We start from the raw sequence: 8,630 nt of genomic DNA on the forward strand, positions 1-8,630 counted from the left end.
GTGACGGAGCACTAGAACAGGTTGCCCAGAGAGGTTGTGGAGTCTCCTTCTCTGGAGATATTCAAAGCCTGCCTGGATGCAACGCTGTCTAACATGCTGTAGGTGACCCTGCTTGAGCAGGGGGGTTGGACTAGATGATCTCCAGAGGTCCCTTCCAACCTTACTGATTCTATGATATATCCAGGCCAAGATAACTATTTCTTCCCTTGTTCTTTGGAGTTGAGTTTCTTCCTTCTCCCTAAGGGCATCACTTAATTTAAATCCTATTTTACTATTTAATGACTGGATTTACTACAGCTTTTCTGCAGATCACAACCTTTTTGAGATTTGCGGTAGTTTTTGAAATTTTATCTTGTAAAAATAGCCACTGACCACAAATCATTTCAAATTCATCTTTTCCAGCCCAAGTTCATTTTAGAGGAGAGAATATATAATCTGGCATTTCAAGTGGCTTCTCACAGTTACCTCCCCCTACATATGCATTGGTCAGCCTTGGGGTTCTGACATCTCAAAGACAACTTGGGATCTGTTATAAAATTTCCCATTATGTTAGCAGTAGAATATTTCTGCCCTCACAGGCAGTATTATTCAACATAATCATTGTAGTCACGTCGTCTTGTTAGTCTCAGGAACATTTTATGTCTTGTCTGCCTGCTTTTTCCTCCTGGGCACCCAATGAGAAGTTCTGTGCTGATATTTATTCTGTCTCCCTGAAGAGGACAGCACAAAGGAGGGCTGTAAAAGGTGGCTACATGTCACAGAAGATTACTGAGACTGATTTAATACCGAATGAAAACACAATCCATAATAGAACTGAAGTTGCTTTTGTTCCACTTTCATCTTGCTTGTCAAGCTGTTGTATTGTATGCCAAAGGCATATAAGTGTTAAAACCAGATCTCTCCATCACAGCATTGACTGATAGAGCAAATTTGGTCCAGATCAGTTGTCTGTCCATGACTGCCCAGCTGTATGTTTCTGCTGAGCTAATCAGTGTGATGTGGTATTTAGGCTGTCTGTTGTAATGGATGCCCTGTATCAATACATTCTCTCTCTCCCATAGCACTGTGGGGCACCAGCCCCACTGAATTGTAGGGTGCTTGTAACTGACTTGCTTAGGGAAGAACGCTCATGTTCCCATTATCAGCCTCAGCCTGGGAGATAGAAAGCACCATGTCTCCTTTGTACCTTACCACCACCAGACCATCACAGTACTCCCCCTCTGCTTCTCCAAGGCCGTTTGCAGTACACGTTGTGCTACAACATTCAAGCAGCTTGCTAAGAGTTTTTCAGCAGAAGTGGACAATGGAAATTAATGCAAACTTCCTTTGCCCCAGGAGTACCRTTTACTTTCTACATATTCTAAGGCAGAATGGGTGCATGTGACAAGTAATACAGAGCTGACCATATTCCTAGAACTTTCCTGGTACTGAAGAAGCTCAGAGTTGAGGCTAAAGAACTGCCATCTCCTATTCAATATATCTTTGAGTAGGAAGAACATAAGAGTGGTAGCAACAAGTATTGCTGTAAAAGTGAAAATATAATTGTAAAGAGAGGACTCCACAATGAGAAAACAATCAATTTTGAGCTTATCGCTCACTTGGCGAGACATACAAACACATGAGGTAGCAAGCAGTAAGGGAGAGGATGGTCATAGCAGTCATGTGAAAATGGGACATCCCTCACTACTGTTGTCCTAACCAAACACTGATTTGAAGGTGACCTCTGCTAGTGCTCCAGAACCCAGAAGCTACCAGCTGCGGAGCCTGGGTCCCACAGCAGAATACCATGGACATGTTACCCTTATGGAGGTTTGTGATGGGAACACAGCACCAAAGTGTGGAGTGTGAAAGTGAGAAGACCAGCCATGAAACCCTGGAAAAGAACAMATAAAACAGCAAAGGATGGACACATGCTGGGTGAGACCAGGCCACAACAGAGATGTGGAGCAACAGCAGTTTGACATAACTCAGCCTGAACCTAAGCTGCCTTTGTCACAGATATATCAAGCCCTGGTCCAAGTGGAGAGGGAGATTACAATTTGAGCCTGATCTGAGCTTGTGCCAACCAAGGGAATTACCAAGTCCAGCAGATGCCCAACTCTATGCATGTAGGAGGGCAGTAACATCTGTGGACCAGGTGTTTGGAGAGAAGGGAGTGGAGAGAGTGTGAGCTGTCTGTGTGTGATTCAGCCATGCAGCCCAGTAGAGCAGAATATGCAGACAACATCAGGTCCACTGGCAAGCCCACCAAGTGAATTTTGCTCTCATGTAAGGTTTCTTGGATCCTATTGATCTGCCAGAATTAGTTTACATACAGTCAACAATTTGTTTTTTTGTGGTTGCAGCACTTCTGATCCCATCTTAAACAAGCTAAATCTGGATTTATCCAATTGCCTGACCCAATATGTTCCTCTGGCTTTCTAGTGAGCTCTATAAAGATGGCTACAATTCACTGAACATGCTCAGTAATATTATTCTCTTTTCACTTGACACATAGCCAGTATTTGAGAACTTCTTGTGCATGGCTCTCTCACTCATTCAGGTCTACCCATCAGGACCAGATTTGCTGCACTTCCATTCAAGTTCCAGTGAAATACTTTTCTCAGTTCTGATCTCAGGACAAGCTTGCATTTGACCAGTATTTTGGAAAGAGGCCTTTATTGCTTCAGATATAGGTATTGCAGTTTTGCACCTGCTTTTTGCAGGYGATTGTATTATAAAGCATGTAAATAGCTAGATTTGTGACACCAAAGAGGATACTCAGTCCTGGCCAATGCAAGTGATGGACCTCATAAGACATTTGGATGTGATCCTAGAAAATATGGGGGAAAATGTCCTGGGGACTTGTGGTCCCAGTGGGCTGACTGAAGATCTTGCCTGACCAGGGAGTAAAATAGAGGTGAAATTCCACAACAACAAATATAGCATGATCCATATAGGGAAAAACAGCACTTACTTTCTATAGGTAGCAGTGGGCTCTGCATGGGCTTATCCATCTCAGACAGAATATAATAGAACTGAGAAGAAAAAGAACCTTGCAGAAGGCAGTAAGRATGATCAAAGACCTGGAATGGCTGCTACCGCATGAAGAACAACTGCATAGATGTGGTCTCCTCAGCCTGGAAGAATGACAAAGGTGCATATGACAGAGGTCCACACAATCCTGAGTGACGGGGAGAGACTGTGTTTCAAAACAAGTCTGGAGGCACCAAGTGAAATTAGCAGGTGGTAAAATCAGTAAAATAGAGGTGCTTCCTCATGCATATTGTTAAGCTATGGTGCTGCTTGCTGCGCAATATTGTGGCTGCTGAATGTCAATAGGAGTTAAAAAAAATAACAGGACATGCGGAAGGAAAATCTCTGGAGGTTGGTTCAGTAGAAGGGTACTCACTTCTAATCAAGAAGTCTCTGAGTGACTTAGTCCTAAAGTATCCTAGAGAAGATTCCTTCTGTGCATGCCCCAGTCTCACACTCTCTGTGCACCCCCACAATTGCCCAATGTGGGAGGCAGAATGCTAGTCTGAGAGGCCCAATGTGCCATTCTGGTACTTAACATTTCTTTTCCTGAGAGGAGGATCTTTAGGTCCATTGACTCCAGAAATCTGAATTCAAGTCCCAGGATATTAATTACATGTTATTTTACCATCCTGTCATCATTCAGTCCTATCCCTTGGGGTGTTAGTCTGACCAAAGAGACAGTTCAGACCATCTTGAGAAGGGTGCCTAGAACTGTAGGGGCTCTGTGTTGCTCTGTTAGCAACTGTGTCCAGTTTCAAGTTCCCAAGTACAGGAAAGACACTGACATCCTGGATTGAGTCCAGTGAAGGCCACCAAGTGGATTAGGGGAGGTCAGGCACATGACATATGAGGAGAGGCTGAGACCTAGGTTAGTTAAGTCTTCAGAAGAGAAGGCTAAAGGGAGATCTTATTGCTGTTTTCAGCTATGTCATAGGAGGGTGTAGACAAGATGGAGCCAGACTCTTCTCTGAGGTGCAGAGTGATCAAATGAGAGGCAACAAACACAAGTTGCAACAAGGGAAAACCTGATTTGATGTTAGGGCAAAAAATTATTCTGCAAGGAGGATCAAACAGTTTAAGAGGGGCCCAGAGAAATATGCAATCTCCATCCTAGGAGATAGTAAACTCTAGACTGGATGGGATGCTGAGCAGCTGATCTAAGATGGCCCTGCTTGTAATGGGGTGTTGGACCAGAGACCTCCAGAAGTCCCTCAATTATAGTCTGCTTCTGTGACTCACCCTATTAACAAAGGGAAGCCTGGATAGCAAGCACAGGCTTAACACCTACCAGCTCAAGTTAGCTGAGATGRATCCTGTTCTAGTGATTGATCTCTCATCCAGACGCATGGGGTTTTTTTTCTGCCCTTTTGAACTCTGAATGATTTTTGTGCCAGTTACACTGCTGAGACAGAGCTTTCTGTTGCAACATCTGGTCTCTAGTCATTTTGTTTGCAGAGAGTGAGACTGCCCTCTGCTCTTGTCTCCGTTTTGAAACTCACTTTCTCAACATTCAATTTTTGAAGTTTAAACCAGTCAGTCAAAGGCTTCAGTCCTGCATTCTTGTTAGCAAAGCATTTTCCTCTGCCTGCAAATCCATCACTGAATCACAGTAGCTGAGACACACAGATAGWTTCATATTCCTCTTACACAATAAATTCTTCCCTTTCCTATCCAGCACAGATATGCATGTGTTCCTCCCTTTCTAAAATCACACAGACTTGTTCCTGCTCTCCAACATGACATCAACAAACTCTACTGCCAGCACACAGACAAAAACATATTMTTTATCAGATATTCCTGCAGACTGTGCCTGGACAGGACTCTTCCTAAATCCAGAGGACAGGTGGAATACAATTTTTGACTAGGCATTTGATAAAGGATGAAGCCCAAAGAAGCAGTCCATCTGGAAGGCAGCAGTGCAACATCTCCAGTAGTTTGAAAAGATGCTGTATCAACCAGAAGTTTCATCTTTAGCTCTCTGAAAGTGTTGGGGTTAACTTAACTTTTGCTAGTTACCTGAGCTGTATTTATAATAATAGCCTTGACTTCAGCAAGGCTTTTGACACTGTCTCCAATAACATCCTCATAGGCAAGCTCAGGAAATGTGGGTTAGATGAGTGAACTGTCAGGTGGATTGAGAACTGGATGAATGGCAGAGCTCAGAGGGCTGTCATCAGTGGCACGGATTGTAGTTGGAGGCCTGTGGCTAGTGGAGTCCCCCAGGGCTCAGTACTGACTCCCATCCTGTTCAACTTTTTCATCAATGACCTGGATGAAGGGCCAGAGTGCCTCCAGCAAATTTGCTGATGATACCAAGTTGGGAGGAGTGGCTGATACACCAGAGGGCTGTGCTGCCATTCAGAGAGACCTGGACAGGCTGGAGAGTTGTGTAGAGAGGAATCTCATGAGGTTCAACAAGAGCAAGTGCAGAGTCCTGTAMCTAGGGAGAAATAACCCCTATGCACCAGTACAGGCTRGGGGCTGACCTGCTGGAAAGCAGCTCTGCAGAGAAGGACCTGAGAGTGCTAGTGGACGACAAGTTGGCTATGAGCCAGCAGTGTGCCCTTGTGGCCAAGAAGGCCAATGATATCCTTGGGTGTATTAGGAAGAGTGTTGCCAGCAGATTCGAGGGAGGTGATCCTGCCCCTCTACTCTTGAGCAAGGGGGTTGGACTAGATGATCTCCAGAGGTCCCTTCCAACCCTACCCATTCTGTGATTCTGTGATAATACCTCTGCATCACAGGAACGACATGAAGCTGCCGGAACATATTCAGTCAGGACCTTAATTTGCAATCCATTGATACRTTTATTCTAAGTGTATAACAGGTACATTTCCAAATGCTTGACCAGGCCCCCTCTGTAGTAGAAATTAAGAAAAGGGAGATTCATTATGCCAATACACTGTATCTGTGGCCTTTCAGAGACAACTGGGGAGGAAAGCACAAAGTGAGGCCATACCAGTCCGGCTTAACCACCAGCAGATTCACATAGTGAAGCACTAACTGGGCCATGGCTGCACTCAATCCCCCTTCTGGGCTATGTGGCTCAAGTCCAGTTGCAATAAGCAGCACCCGTTGCACACGGATGTTCCTCTCTCCATTCCCTGTGGAGGAAAGGACTTGGACGGAGAGAATCCTTCCTCCATACAACACTTGTGTTGTTTTCTGCTTTTTCCTAGCATCTTCTTCCCGATCCTTTTAAAGAAAAGAGCACTGCRCAGTGGCACATCCCTCATCCTTGCTTAGTCCCTCTGACCCTATGGCATGGCTTAGCTCTGTCCCTTCTGCTGCTGGGGAAGCATATGTGTGCAATTCCACCTCTCCCACAGTCTTCACTCCTGCACACCCTATTTCAGTCTTTTCCTCTCTCAGCCATGACTGCCTCTCTCCTTAGAGGTGCCTTAATGGACAGTTCTGGAGGCCTGTCCTGCCCTCTTAGGCTGCCAGTGAAGGTACTCAGGATAGAGGCCAAAGGAGAGACGTTCCTAACGGTGCAAGTCTTGCTTTTCCTTTGTCAGCCCCCATTTTCATCACTGCAGAGATATACAACATGGGCAAGGGATCAGCAGTCTCTCTTGCAGCTTCTCCTCCACATGGTCTGTGGTTCCCCTCATTCTACACCACGGGGAACTACTGCCCAAGACCACTGTCTGGCACCATCTGTAGGGTTGTAGAAGAAACCATTCTGGTCACAGTTTGTCTGCACTGGGAAAGTGATCTGGCCAGATCAAACTCATAATATCAGGGCTGTCCTCCAACCCGAAACACCTCTGAACTCTAATAGGTCCTGAGCAGTGCAGCCCCTGTCCCCCTCTCATCTTTGGCTCTGCAGAGCTCATGTCACCCAGAGAGAGTGAAATCTTTTTCCTGCATTTACTTCACTTGAGAGCTCAGGCATGTTTGTAGTACAGTTCTCAGATCTCCCCCAGTGAAGGGCAGCTGCCACACACGTACAGCAAGCTTACCAAGAAGCAGCCCCTCTTCCAGAACTTCTTCTTGAGGATTATTTGGAGACATCCAAACTGTTACGCTTGTCCAAAGCCCAGCAGATCAGCCCATCTTCCATTATTTTTTGTGGTACCTTTCCACTTCTTGATGTCTTTTGAAAGGTGAAGAGTTCTGGTTTAATGAGTCTGTTCTTAAAGGGAGGCCATTCCAGACCTCTGATCATCTTTATGATCCTTTGTGTGCCCTCTCTGATGCTATCACATCCTATTCATAAGGGACTGAAACAAAACCAGATATGGATATGCCATGAAGCCATATAGCAAAATTAAATGTAACTATAGTGAATACTTTTTATTTCATCGCTCATATTAGGAAGGGSTCTGAACTCATTTGCTGCCCTACCTGAGATGCTGTTGGTAGAGAGGAGTCTGCCTGTTGTCCTAAATGTGTAAATGAAAATCATGACCATATGGCACAGGAATAATGAATCCTTACAGTCACTGCCATCTAGTTTCTCCAAGTACAACCTGCATACAAATGTAATTCATTTCATTAAGTTATAACTTCAGAAGGGCTTGAAGGATCTCTCATTCTGCTATAAAAGACTGTTTAAGATAAAAATTAGACAGGCACAAGTGCTCTGTTCCCAGAGGCCTCCTTAAAAATTAACTTATAAATCAATTGGCTGCTTTATTAATGAATCCTCAAACTTATTTCAGTAGCCAAAGAGGGAACTAGGGAAGAGATTTCATATTTTTCCCTTGTACCAAGATTAAATATGGGTGTTAAGTACAAAGTCAAACCGGTGAATGACTCTGAGGCCACAAGTAGAGCCAGTTTGCAATACAGGTTCTAGAACTTATAAGTTTGGATCTGAGAGGCTGGGCTTCAGGAGGAGAACAAACCCCTGGATCTGATCCGTCTCCTTTCTGGCCAGTCCCAGAGAGACTTGTGTAACCCCTGGGCTGGCTGGCTGAGCTTAGCTCCCTGTGAGGCCCTTGTAATGCCCAGCAGGGMTGGCTGCAGATTTTTTGGAGGAAGCGGTCTGGCAGATTTTCACTAGCACAGGCTGTATCCTTGCTCACCTTCTCCCAGCTGAGGGAGCAGGTGGCAGTGCAGCTGTGGCTTCAGCATGAGCCTTTGGGATGCAGCCCCACAGAAGTGGGCGAGGGAGGCTGTGGACACAACAGAGTGGCCTTGGGGACAGATGGGGGTGAGGGTAACTGGGGACAAGGATGAAGGTGGCCATGTGGATGAGGGTGGGTGTAGGGATGGTGGTGACAGCGACTGTGGGGTTGAAGATTAAGGTGGCCATAGGGATGGCAGTGAGGGTGGCCACAGGGTTGAAGATGAGAGTGAAGGTAGCTGTGGAGATAAGAACTGTGGAGGCAGGCAGGGATGAGGGAGGCCATGGGGCAAGCTGAGGATGAGGGATGTCGGGACAGTGGTGAGGCTGGATGTGGGATTGAGGGTGAGGGTGGCCATAGGGATGAGGATGAGGTTGGCAGTGGGGGCAGGGACAAGGMCGGTTGTGGGAATAAGGGTAAGGTTGGCTGTGAGGATGGGGGCGGCTGCGGGGATGAGGCTGGCTGTGGGGATAAGGTGGGGCTGGCTGTGGAGATGGGGGTGAGGATGACACCGGGGCGGGGGGTGCAGGGGTGAGG

Source organism: Rhea americana, unplaced genomic scaffold (genome assembly GCF_003343005.1).
Source record: "Rhea americana isolate MKP2758 unplaced genomic scaffold, rheAme1 scaffold_168, whole genome shotgun sequence".
NCBI lineage: Eukaryota > Metazoa > Chordata > Aves > Rheiformes > Rheidae > Rhea > Rhea americana.